Below are 13,155 nucleotides of genomic sequence, written 5' to 3' on the forward strand. Positions count from 1 at the left end.
CCCTTATAAGAGAGGCTTGGGAGATGCTCACGCTCCTTCCACCACATGAGGATGCAGGGAGAAGGCAACTGCCTGCCAGCCAGAAAGAGGCCCTCACGAGAACCCCACCATGCTGGCACCCTGACTTCAGACCTCCAGCCTCCAGCACTGTGAAAAAGAAATGTTGTTTGTAAGCTGCCCAGTGTATGGCACTTAGTTCTAGCAGCCAGGATGGACTAAGACACGTATTCATCCTGCAGCACACCCCAAACGTAGGGCAACCCTGCTGCCGAGGCAAACTGCCCACTGGGCACACTGTGCAGGAGCCCATGAAGGGGACAAGGGGTTGCTGGACACCTGCTAAAATACCCACGGGCACTGGCACAGGATGGCCTGGCAGAGTGAGACCACTGGACCACACAGGAAGAAAAGTCCACAAGGATGGAGATCCGAGAGGTGTGATCAGAAAAAGGTGATGCTAGTAGCTCAGGTGGCCCCTGGAGACGTAGAGGGAGCCCCCTGCAGAGTACCTGGCCAGGTGCCCAGTGACCTCCTCACCATCTCCACCCATCAGCCCCATCCCTGGCACCCAGAAATCACTTTGGACACCTGGCTCCCTCACCCCACACCTCCAGGAAATCCACACCTCCACGGCCCTTATCCCAGCATTCCAGGCCCTCCACATTCTTGCCCTGCGTGTCTCTGTCTCATGGCCACCTTCCTGAGCCGTGTTCAACTGCTGGCAAGAGAGAGACGTCTGGAGCAATCCTCACTGCGTCTGGAAGGCCCCAGGCTACCTGGTTCAGGTTGCTGGACAGCATCCATGGCCCAGCCCTGCCCAGGGCCTGGATCTGGCCAGCGTTCACAAGCTGGGTTTCTGCACCCACTTTCTAGAAGGTGTGGGTTCCCTGGCTTGATACTGGCGAGCACACTGGACTTGGCTGTGATGATGGTCCCAGGAGGACGGTGAGTGATGCTGCCCAACAGGGAGGGCAGGGGCAGGGTAGGTGCCAAGTCCTCATGAGAACCACAGGGAGCCGGCAGGCCCAGCTCGGCTTTGAGGGAAGCTCCTGCATCCCAGAATGCTGCAGCTCTAGGGTGGGGACCAGGGGGCCACAGTCTGCATGAGGCCTCAGCTTCTTGAGGATGCACTAGAGGCCTGCTCCAAGCAGAACCTCAGGAGGTGTCCATCATGAGTACCCAGGGAAACGAAACTCCCCTGGCTCTTTTGCACGCCACCCAACACCTGGCAGTAAGAAGAATAATAGCAAATATGGGAACCCACTGTGTGCTGCTCAGTGCTCGCCAAACCGCATCTCATTATTGTTTTGGTTCTCAAAATATCTCTCTTCTCCCCATTTTGCAGATGAGGAAACTGAGGCCCAGGGTTCCAGATCTCCTAACCTTAGTTTATGTAGCTGTAAAGGCAGCACTGTGATTTCAACCTTATAACCTGTGCTCTTAACCAAGACAATGCCACTTCCAATTCAAAGTAGACAGGAGGGGACAGAGTGTGCTTCCTCTCCAAGAGTTACCTGCAGCGGCGGGAGGCTCTGGAGCCTCGAGTGCCCCCCAGTATCTTACAACCTCATTCCGGGTCCATTCTCAGAGAAAGGCACAAGAGACACTGGGATGCATTTGGCAAATGCATCCTCAATGTTCCACTGGGTCAGGGTCACGTCATCTCTGCTGCCCTTGACTCCCCTCCCCCTCCTGCCAAAAGAAAGCCAACGGGCAGGGAGGGGGGGCTCTGTTCATGGCTGAACCCTCCAGAGCCACTGGAGGTCACAATGAGTGCAGGCCTCTGGGCTGAAAGGTGAAATCCAGCATTAGCATTGCAGTTGACAAGTTTTGTCACCGAACCAAACTGGGTTTGGTTTGTTTGCCTATGTGCAAGGGAAAGCTGAACACAGAAGCACCAGGTTTTTGCAGTGACAAAGGCTTATTGCCAGGCAGCTGAACAAGGAGACAGGAGTTGAGCTCAAATCTGTCTGCCCCCGTACCTGCCTTGCCACCACGGATTTAAGGGAGAGATTCTGAGGTTGGAGTTTCGTGGTTGGGCAGTGACTGGCTAGAAGGAAGGGAGTCTGGGGGGTCCCTGGGGCTTGGGCTGTTGCCCTAGCATGCTTCTTCATGGGTTGCATGTTCAGAAAATGGCAACATCTAATCTGGAGGTGGAGTTTCTGGCCCTCTAACGTCAAAAAGCCACTCATGGGGTGCGCAAGTCTATTCTGCCCAGACTCCAGTCAGCCATGTTGGTTCCCGGGAGTCTCAGCTCATGGGCGAATTTTGCTGCAGATGGAAGGCACGGTAACAAACTTTTCTCTCTTGCTGTCCTGCAAGACCAGCTCAGAAAATTTTGCTATTGAGCAAATTCTCTTAACCCTTTGGGGCCGGGTTTCAGGTGCTTACATTGTTTCTCCTCTTGACTTCACCTGGGAAGTCAGGTTTTTACCCCCATTTTATAGATGAGAAAGGGAAGCTCAGAGCACAAAGCAACATGCCTGACTCCCAGCGGGACATCTGTTCATTTACTCTACAGACGCTGTGTGCTAGGTCCTGGGTGCTGGTGAGGCTGGGACCCAGCCTGGGTCTCCTGACTCCATAAGAAAGAGGTTTCCTGGGGTAACAGCTGCAGCCTCTGAAAAGGAAAAATCCTTCTCCAAGTTCCTGGAAATATCCAGGGCTTTGCAATGCAGGGCGTACTCCTCCCAGGGACCCTCCTGGCTTCTCTGGAGCCTTGGGCGAGTGGTCAGTGCTCACCTGCCCCTGGGGTTGTGGCACTATACGATTGGGTCTTTCCCAGTCAGGGTTCCTTCTGGAACCCACCACCCTCCCACTCCTCCCCTACAGTGATCGTCCTGGTGCTGTGCCCAGTGTCCACTGAACACACCACATGTACAGCCAACACTCGCTTCGTGAGTCCTACTCCACGCCACCGGCAATGCGAACCTTGGGGATGTGGACACAGACACGCTGGGTTGAGACACTTAGCTGTTGTCCCAAGTGGTGCTGTGCTGGTAAATGTTTAACAACTGGCTCTTGGTTGGGGCAGTGTGACATGCAGCATTCCCCAGTTTCCACAGTGTGAATACTCCCCCTACGTTGCCAACACAAGGTCGCTGGTGCAGAGCTGGGAGGAGATGCACACAGTTGGCTCTGCTAGCTGGGCAGGGTGAAGCCGGCACCAGGACACCATTGACTAAGGGCCATGGAGACCCAAGAGGCGGCTGTTGTAGGAGAGGGCCAGGGCTAGGTATGTTTTAGGTGTCTCAGGAAAACCTCCTGCTCCAGGCGGGTGGATGGGGAGAGAGCAGTGCTGCGGTGCAGGAGAAGATAGTTCTGGAAGCACCACCTGCCATGGGCCTACTTCACAACAGGCACTGTGTTCAGTGTGCCAGAAACCACCTCAGCCAGTTCTCACAGCTGACAGGTGAGATAGTTGTGACAATAATAAATTGATTGTACTTTTCGTTCCCTTACATTGTAACGCCCCAGTGGCTCCACATTAGATGAAATTGAGGGAAAAAACAAAGCCACTATTTCAGCCTTGAATTATTCTGAGTTTTTTTTAGTCTAGTCTCCATGACCATATGTAAAACCAAGACTTAACTTTTTTTCTATCCAAAGAACACATGAATGAGGGCCAAATAAGAGTTTTCTAAAAATCAATCATTTATTTGTTCACTTAAATTTTGTATAGGTAACAGAAGAGGGAAAGGTCACATATAAAGAATTAGGAATCACAACAGCTTCGGACTTGATGATAGCTATACTGACAACTAGAAGATGATGAGGCAATTCCTGCAAAATTGGCCTCTGCCTGCCTTTTTCTGAAGGAAAGTGATCTCCAAACTAGAATTCTATACCCAGCCGAACTATCGATCAAGCCTGCAGATCTGATAAGGTCATTTTCAGGCATTTAGGATTGCAATAATTTTTACTTCTCCAGAACCCTCATTAGAAAGTCAATAGAGAATGAGCTGCATAAAAACAAGGGAGATATGGAATAGCTGATGTGTCCCAAGGTCTAGAGAGGAGATTTAGACAACAGGCAGAGAGTTTGGGGTTACATTAGCATTAGGCATGCGCATGTGCACACACGCACACACACACACACAATATCTTTATGGGGAAAAGTTAAGAAGGGAAAAGTAACCATAGTATATTACACAGCTCTGCTCTGAGTTACATTTATATAATCATGGTTATCTATGTGGTGAGTTCTTATAATTTTATGTTGCTTCAACATTGATTTTGAATATAAATTGGACTTTCTCATACAGAAGCAGGGCTCAATCACCATCGACACGGTTTCCAGTTCTCCACTTCCTCCCAGTTCCTTGATGTGTCAATCCAGATATCTGGCATATGCAACTTCCTCCTGGTGAACACCTCCATATGGAACATCCAGATATAACCTTCTTGACTCATCCCACTGACTCACCCCGCATGGACCGTGCAGATATGCCACAGTAGCCACCTCTCAGTCACAGCACGACTTCTGGAACTTGTGCCTGCTTGCTTCAAACCCACCGATTAAAACTCCCTGCAGGAAATCTGTATAGAGAATGCCCTAGACTCCAATAAAGGCAAGGGTCCTTCTGTCTCTCTCCCTCACATGCTCCCTGACTTCTGTGTGTGTGGCCTCTGGGCATGCTGTGTACCCTCAGGACCTGTAAGTAATAAAATCTTTATTTCCATCTTGTGTTTCTCCTAATCATTGAAAGGCTGCTTTCCATCTCAAAGATCTTAAACTAAAACAATCTGACACGAATCACACTCTCTTTGTTCTTGGGGGTAGGCTGATGGGAAGGAGGGTGTGAGGTTGGGGGCAGGAAATGAGGGAAAGCTAAAACCTCCTCTTCCATGAAAGGAAGTCAATAGGTCTTGACTAAACTGGAAAATTGAAAAGCAGCAATATAAGAATGTTATTTAGGAAAATACAGGCATACCTTGTTTTATCGCACTTCACAGGTACTACATTTCTTTTTACAAATTGAAGGTCTGTGGCAACCTTGCATTGAGCAAGTCTATCGGCACCATTTTTCCAACAGCATGTGCTCACTTGGTGTCTGTGTCAGCATTTTTTAGCAATAAAATATTTTCAAATTAAGGTATATACATTTTAAGACAGAATGCTAATATTATATGCTTAGTAGACTACAGTATAGTGTAAACATAACTTTTATATGCACTGGGAAACCAAAAAAGTTGTGTGACTTGCTTTATTGTGATATTCACTTTATTGCAATGGTCTGGAACAAAACCTGCAATATTCTGAGATATTCTTACACCAACAAAATTGGCTTTTTTTTAAAAAAAAATAAAGGAAGTGGTTGCCTATGGGGAAGAATAATTTGAGTGGGTGGGGTAGAGGGGCAGGGCACCGCTGGTTTTTATAGCAAGCCTCGGGGATTATTTAACTTCTTAGATTACATGCACATGCAACTTTTTTCTAAGATCTTTAAAATTTTTAAATTGATATGTAATAATTATACCTATTTATTTTGTACATGTGATAGTTCAGTACATGTATACAATGTGTAATGATCAAATCAGGGCAACTGGGATAGCCATCACCTAAAACATATGTCATTTCTTTGCGTTGAAATCATTCAAAATCTTCTCTTCTAGCTGTTTTTAAATATTTAATACATTATTGTTAACTGTAGTCACCCTAGTAATTTTCCATTCATTCACTAACTTCTTCCTAAACCACTCTTCCTTACCCTTACCAGCCTCTGATAATTACTATTCTACTTTCTATGAGGTCAACTTTTTTAGCTCCCACCTATGAGTGAGATCATGCAATATTAGTCTTTCTGTGCCTGGCTTATTTCACTTCACATAATGACCTACAAAATCCACGTATCTAGAGATGACAGGATTTCATTATTTTAATTGAACAAATTGTATTCCATTATATATACCACGTTTCCTCATCCATCCATCTGTTGATGGACACTTGGGTTGATGTTGATTCTGTCTCTTGGCTATTGGGAATAGTGCCACAGTAAACATGGGAGTGCTGATATGTCTTCAACATACTAATTTCATGTCCTTTGGACATAATCCCAGTAGTGGGATTGCTGGATCATATGGTAATTCTATTTTTAGTTTTTTTGCAGCACTTCCATGCTATTGTCCATAATGGCTGTACTAATGTACATTCCCACCAACAATATGTAAGAGTTCCCCTTTCTCCCCATCCTTGACAGCATTTTTTGGTCTTTTTGAATAGTCATGTTAACTGGGGCAACACGACTTCTCACTGTGGTTTTGATTTGCATTTTCCTGATGATTAGCAATGTGGAGCATGGTTTCATATGCTCGCCATTTGTATGTCTTCTTTTGAGAAATGTCTATTCAAACCATTTGCCCATTTATTTCTTTTTTTGTTTCCCTTTTTTAATTTAAAAATTATTTTTGTCATTTTTTAGTACTTTTTATTTTTTCTTATTTTTCTTTTCATATCACAGCCAAGACCAACATTTGCTCATTTTAATTGGATTATCTGATTTTTACCAAGTTATTTTAATTCCTTATATATTCTAGATATTAATTCCTTGGTGGATGAATATTTAACAAATATGTTTTCCCATTCTGTAGGTTGTCTCTACTCTCTGTTGATTGTTTTCTTTGCTGTGGAAAAGTTTTTTAGTTTGATATAATGCTCTTTGTCTATTTCTACTTTTGTTGCCTGAGTTTTTGAGGTCTTACCCAAAAAATCTTTGTCCAGACCAATGCCCTGAAGTATTTCCTCTGTTTTCTTCTAGCAGTTTCATAGTCTCAGGTCTTATGTTCAAGTTTTTAATCCTTCTTGAATTGCTTTTTGTATATGGTAAAAGATAGGGGTCTAATTTCATTCTTCTGCATATCAATATCCAGTTTTCCCAGTACCATTTATGGAGAGACTATTCTTTCCCCAACATATATTCTTACCACTTTCATCAAAAAATCAGTTGACTGAAAATGCATGGATTTAGTTCTGGGTTCTCTATTCTATTCCATTGAGTGATATGTCTGTTTTTAAGTCAGTACCAAGTTGTCTGGTTACTATAGCTTTGGTTACTATAGTATATTTGCAGTCAGGTAGTATGATACCTCTGGCTTTGTTCATTCTAGGGATTGCTTTGGCTATTCGAGGTCTTTATGGTTTTAGATGAATTTTAGGATTTTTTTTCTATTTCTGTGAAGAATGTTATTGGTATTTTGATAGAGATTATATTGCATCTGTAGATCACTTTTGGTAATATGAACATTTTAACAACATTAATTCTTTCAAATTCTAACAAAATTAATTCCATGAACATGGAATATCTTGCAATTTTTTTGTGTGTCCTCTTCAATTTCTTTCATCAGTGCTTTACAGTTTTTGTTATAGAAATCTTTTACCTCTGGTTAAATTTACTCCTAGGCATTTCATTTGTTGCAGCTATTATAGATAGGATTGCTTTCTTGATTTGTTAATATTGCTCACTATTGGCATATAGAAATGTTACTGATTTTTGTATGTTGATTTCGTATCCTGCAACTTTACTAAATTGATCAGTTCTACCAGTTTTTTGAGGCATCTTTGGGTTTTTCTTATTTTTGAAATGGAATCTCACTCTTGTTGCCCAGGCTGTGTGCAATGGTGCGATCTTGGCTCACTGCAACGTCTGCCTCCAGGGTTCAAGCAATTATCCTGCCTCAGCCTCCCAAGTAGCTGAGATTACAGGCATCTGCCACCACGCTCAGCTAATCTTTGCATTTTTAGTAGAGATGGGGTTTCACCATGTTGGCCAGGCTAGTCTCCAACTCCTGACCTCAGGTGATCTACCCACCTCAGCCTCCCAAAGTGCTGGGATTACAGGTGTGAGCCACTGTGCCTGGCTATCTTTGGGTTTTTCTAAATATAATCATGTCATCTGCAAACAGGGAAAATTTGACTTTCTAATTTGTCTAATCCTTTCTTTCTCTTGCCTCATTGCTCTGGCTAGGACTTCAGTACTAAGGTGAATAAAAGTGGTGAAAGTGGGCATACTTTCAACTTTTCCCATTTGGTATGATCTTAGCAGAATGCACATTCAACTTTGATTAAGAACAAACTTAAAGAAAAGGCTTTATGATGAGCCATCAACTTTTTTAAGGGACAGCTCAAATGGTGGCCTAAGGGAAGTTTGCCGCAGCAGCAGATGAAGACCCTTCCCTCCCATCTACACCTCAGGAGGAGGAAAACACGGGCCCAAGTGTCCCAGATGCACGGGGAAGTCATAGTAGAGGAGGTAGTGGCTTGGGGTGTGGGGCTGTGGCCGCTGACAGCTTCCAGAATCTTGGCCTCGCCTCCCCTGTTAGGTCTTAATGGATGCCCTTGAGGGAGGGGCCATGTTTTCCTCAGCCTTGGACAGGACACAGGCCTGGGCTGGCTGCCGGTGCTCAGCCCTGCGTGGCTGGCTGACTTGGCCAGCTCTTGTGTTCTGTGGGGGACTTTGTCCTGCTTCCTCCACCAGATGTAAAGCCAGTGATTGTTTTTTTCTATTTGAAGGCCACAAACAGAGGGAAGGCCAAGGCTCACTTGTATTCTGAGAAAAAGATGATGTTCTGGTCTCTCTACACCCTGTGTGGGAAGAAACAACCCCTCAATATGGGGGAGCGGCCAGAACCATGATCCCAGGCCCCATCTGTCTTCAGGCTTTGGGCGAATTTCCTCCAAATTACTGGCAAATTCTCCAGTTCCCACGACAGCTGCAAACACTTAATTTTTTTGTTGTTGTTTTTACATTTTTTTTTTTTAAATTTTTGAGACAGAGTCTCCCTCTGTCTCCCAGGCTGGAGTGCAATGGTGACATCTCAGCTCACTGCAACCTCTGCCTCCTGGGTTCAAGCGATTCTCCTGCCTCAGCCTCCCAAGTAGCTGGGATTTCAGGCACCTGCCACTAAGCCTGGCTAATTTTTATATGTTTAGTAGAGATGGGGTTTCACCATGTTGGCCAGGCTGGTCTCAAATTCCTGACAAGTGATCCACCTGCCTCGGCCCCCCAGAGTGCCGGGATTACAGGTGTGAGCCACCGAGCCAGCCTGCAAATATTTTGTTTTCTCCCTATAAGCCCTATGGCCAGATATACCAGGTCCAGTTTTCAAATCCCTACATCTGCCCTAACCCCTGTGTGCCTGGGAAGTGACTGTGCTCCTGGGTGGTGAGGGGGACGTGGAGGGGATTTAACATGTACTTGGTTCTGTGCTGGGCATTTTGTAGCCCGCAGTACTGGGATTACAGGCCTGAGCCATGGTGCCCAGCCTGAAGTATGGTTTTATTCAGTGGCTCCCTTACACTGTCTGTCTCTGTCTCGGTTGCCCGCTCTGGCCCTGAGTCTCCTGTCGCTCCCACGCCTGCAGCTGCATTCCCTGGCCTGTAAGGCTGGCTCTCCCTTACAGGGTCAAAACCTTCACTCTCTCTCTCTGGGCGCAAGCCAAATGCACAGCAGCAGCAGGACAGTTATACCTTTTACAAACAACAGTGACTCTGAGCCAGGTGATGAGCCTTCCCATGTTATGGCTATCTGTGAAACCGCTTTGCGATGTGTGGATTCATCGCACAGAGTTAAACCTTTCTTTTGATTCAGCAGACTGGAAACACTCTTTTTGTAGAATCTGCGAAGGGACATTTTGGAGCCCATTGAAGCCTATAGTGAAAAACCGAATATCCTACGATAAAAACCATGGAGGCCTATAGTGAAAAACTGAATATCCCACGATAAAAAACAGAAAGAAGCTATCTGCGAAACCGCTTTGCGATGTGTGGATTCATCTCACAGAGTTAAACCTTTATTCTGATTCAGCAGACTAGAAACACTCTTTTTGTAGAATCTGTGAGGGGACATTTCGGAGCCCATTGAGGCCTATAGTGAAAAGCCGAATATCCTGAGATAAAAACTAGAAAGAAGCTATCTGTGAGACCGCTTTGCGATGTATGAATTCATCTCACAGAGTTAAACCTTTCTTTTGATTCAGCAGGTTGTAAACACTCTTTTTGTAGAATCTGCGAGTGGACATTTCGGAGCCCATTGAGACCTGTAGTGAAAAACCGAATATCCCACAATAAAAACTAGAAAGAAGTTATCTGTGAAACCACTTTGCGATGTTTGTTTTTAAAATCCTCCTCTTCCCACTAGAATGTAAGCTTCAGAAGAGCAGGCTATTCATTCTGCCCGCTGTGTGCACCCAGCCCGGAACGGTGCCCAGAGTGGGTTAGTGTGCGGTGCGCACGTGCTGACCTGGTGGTGATGAAGGGCGCAGGAAGGACACGCGACCTGATCTTTATTCTAAGGAGCCCACACTGGAACAGGATTAGATTGAAGGTAGATTAGAGGGAAGCATGGAGGAGGAGCGGCTGGCCTGGCGGGTTCAGGACGGCCCCCTGGAGGAGGTGAGCCAGCAGTTGCTGTCACATTCAGAGACCCTGAGGATGTCTGACTGCCCTGCGAATTGGGCTCTGCAGAGGGCAGGGGTCTGTCAATTCGCTGTAGCCCCAGGAACTACAGGTACCCAATCCATGGAGGCCTTTGTCCAACAAGTATTCATTGGACGCTTGTCATACATGTGGTTCTGAAGACCCAGAGGAGAACAGCAGAGCCATGGCCCGGCCCTCATCTCCATTGAGAGCTGGTCCCTTGTACAGAGGCAGGCTCCTGGGGCAGCAGAGATGGGTGGGGGGCAGGGCGTTGGGGAGTTGAAGGCACCACTGCGGGTTGGTCTGGGAACAGCCCCTGGATGAGGAGAAGCAGGGAGGACAGTGACAGGAACGATTCTGGAGTGGAGGGAACCGCTTGTGCAGAGGCTCTGAGCAGGAGGCCCGCTGTCCCGCTTTCCTGGAGCAGCCTCAGGGGGTTCTGGAAGGCCTGGCCGGACCCGTTGCACAGAGAATTCCAGCCAGGGAGGGCCGGGCGCTTGTGAGCCGACCCGCTCCAGAGCAGCTGTCGGTGCTGTCCATGGGTCCCGCTGCGACCTGGCAAGGGCCCACTGGGGATGAGTGGAGGACTGGAAGTGTCCAAATCCCACTCCGCTGTTGTGTTTTGGTTTGGGTGTGTGTGTGTGTTTAAGAAGAAACAGCTGCAAGGCCAAGAGAGAATGAATGTTTGGAAAAAGTTCTGATGCTTATAAACTCAGGGCTGGCCACGGTGAGCCCACATACCGCGGGGCTGAGCTGCCTGGTCCGGGATCAGAAGCAGAACCCGGCCACCGCAGTGCCAGGCCTGCCTCCTCAGGCCCCAGACTTAGGCCCGCACAAACTCCTCCTTCCTTCTTCCTCTCTGACAAGCTCACAGTCCTCCCGGCAGAGGGGCCTCAGACCCAGCACGCTCTGTGGGTGTCCCACGCGCTGCCGGGAGCCCAGCCCCTGGGCAGGCAGGGTCCCCGGACATAGCCATAGCATCCGGCCTGGGGATTTCTGCCCTCTGAGATACCTCTGAGAGTGGAGCTGGCCCTGTGTGCCCTGGGGTTCCCCAGGCTGGACCCTCCTGCCTCACTCTGGTGGCTGCATGGCAGTGGCCGTCACCATCTACTGAACCCCAATATGAGCTGGGTCCGGCATCACAGTGAGTCTTCACAGGAGCCCTGCCATGTAGGCGATGCTGTACCTAGTTTACAGACGAGAAAACTGAGGCTCCGAAAGTCTGTGTCACTTGCTGGGGTTCTGGAGTCATGGCCGGCCAGGAACTCTGACACCAATACACGAGATATTTCCCTCCTAGATATCCAGGTCAGGCCCAGGAAAGGGATAAGAGCCGGTGGGTTTAGGGAAAAGGTGCAGGCCTGGAAAACCCAGAACAGGAGTCCAGCTAGATTCCTGCATCAGTGCTGAGAGCTCAGGGATGCTGAGCTCCCAAGCACAGAGCCCAGGGAAGCTCACTGACCTTCCCCATCCCTCGCTGAAGGGGGCCGGCTTCTTCCCGTGCCCCTGTAACCGCCACCGGCCTCTGCGTCCACCCTGCACACCCACAGCAGGGCGGCAAACCCAGAGCATGCCACACATATTTGGGTCGTCTGTCCACCCTTGCTGTGCCGTGTGTCATCATGAGACTTGGAAAGCAGCTTCATGTCCAGTAGTGGGGAGGGGCTGAGTGCTGGTGATCACTGGTTTCATGGGATATGAGGTCACCATTTAAAAAGAGGCGAATGAGGACGTCGCAGTGCCACGGGAAATACTTAGAGCCGAGGTCAATAGAGGAAGAGAGAGGAAAAGGCACATGAGTGACAGGAGCATAATTATATTCAGAAAATCACTCCAAGAACAAGTCTGGAAAGAAACGCCCCAGAATGACGGCATTTGTTGTTTGGGGGTGAGCAGGTGGGACTCTGGGAGATTCTTTTCCTTGATTTTAACATTTTACATGAAGTATTTATTTTGTTTATGATTTTATAAAGAAAACTTCACGGAGAGAAATGACCTCAGCTAGAAGGCTAAAATCAAAGGACTTTGCGTTCCAATGCCCTCACTAAGCAGGTGGAAAAAACTGAGGCCCAGAGGGATATGGTCACTCAAGGATCCACAGCAGAGAGAAGGATCCAGGCCTCTTAATGCATGGTGGTGCTGTTCCCACCACAAAGGCTGGGCCAGCAGCTGGGGGTCCCAGGGAGGACACAGCCTCACTTCCAGAGGCCTGGCCAGGCAGGGATGGAGATGGAGTCGGGGGGAACTAGGAAAAGCCTCCCAGGGCAGCCTGGCCGTGGAGGGATGAGCGCCCGAACACGATTTGCCTTGAGTTGGAATCGCTCCTCCACGCCCTGCCCCAGGAGCTTCAGGGGTTCAAGGCTCCATCTTCCAATCCTTAGGTGGACAGAACACAAATGGGCCGAGTCCCTTTTTGCAGAGGTGGCATCAGCCTGGGCAGGGAAGAGGCATGGGCCGTGGAACCAAATCACCCTGATTTCAAACAGAGGGAGTTGGGCAGGCATTTCACAAAGGAAAGCGTCCCACAGCCAATTAACTTGGGAAGATGCTCGGCTCTGTCAGCCATCAGGGCATGCAAATTAAAACCCCTCGAGATCATCCTGCGCGCCCACCGGAAAGGATGAAGTGAAGCGGATGGAACATACCAAGTGCCGGTGAGATCCTGGGGCGAGGGAGCTGGGGGAGGGTGCAGCTGCTGGGAGTGGGAACTGGAATGAGTGCTTTGGAGGACTGTTTGGCAG

The sequence above is a fragment of the Pan paniscus genome, chromosome 3, assembly GCF_029289425.2.
Source record: "Pan paniscus chromosome 3, NHGRI_mPanPan1-v2.0_pri, whole genome shotgun sequence".
Classification (NCBI taxonomy): Eukaryota; Metazoa; Chordata; class Mammalia; order Primates; family Hominidae; genus Pan; species Pan paniscus.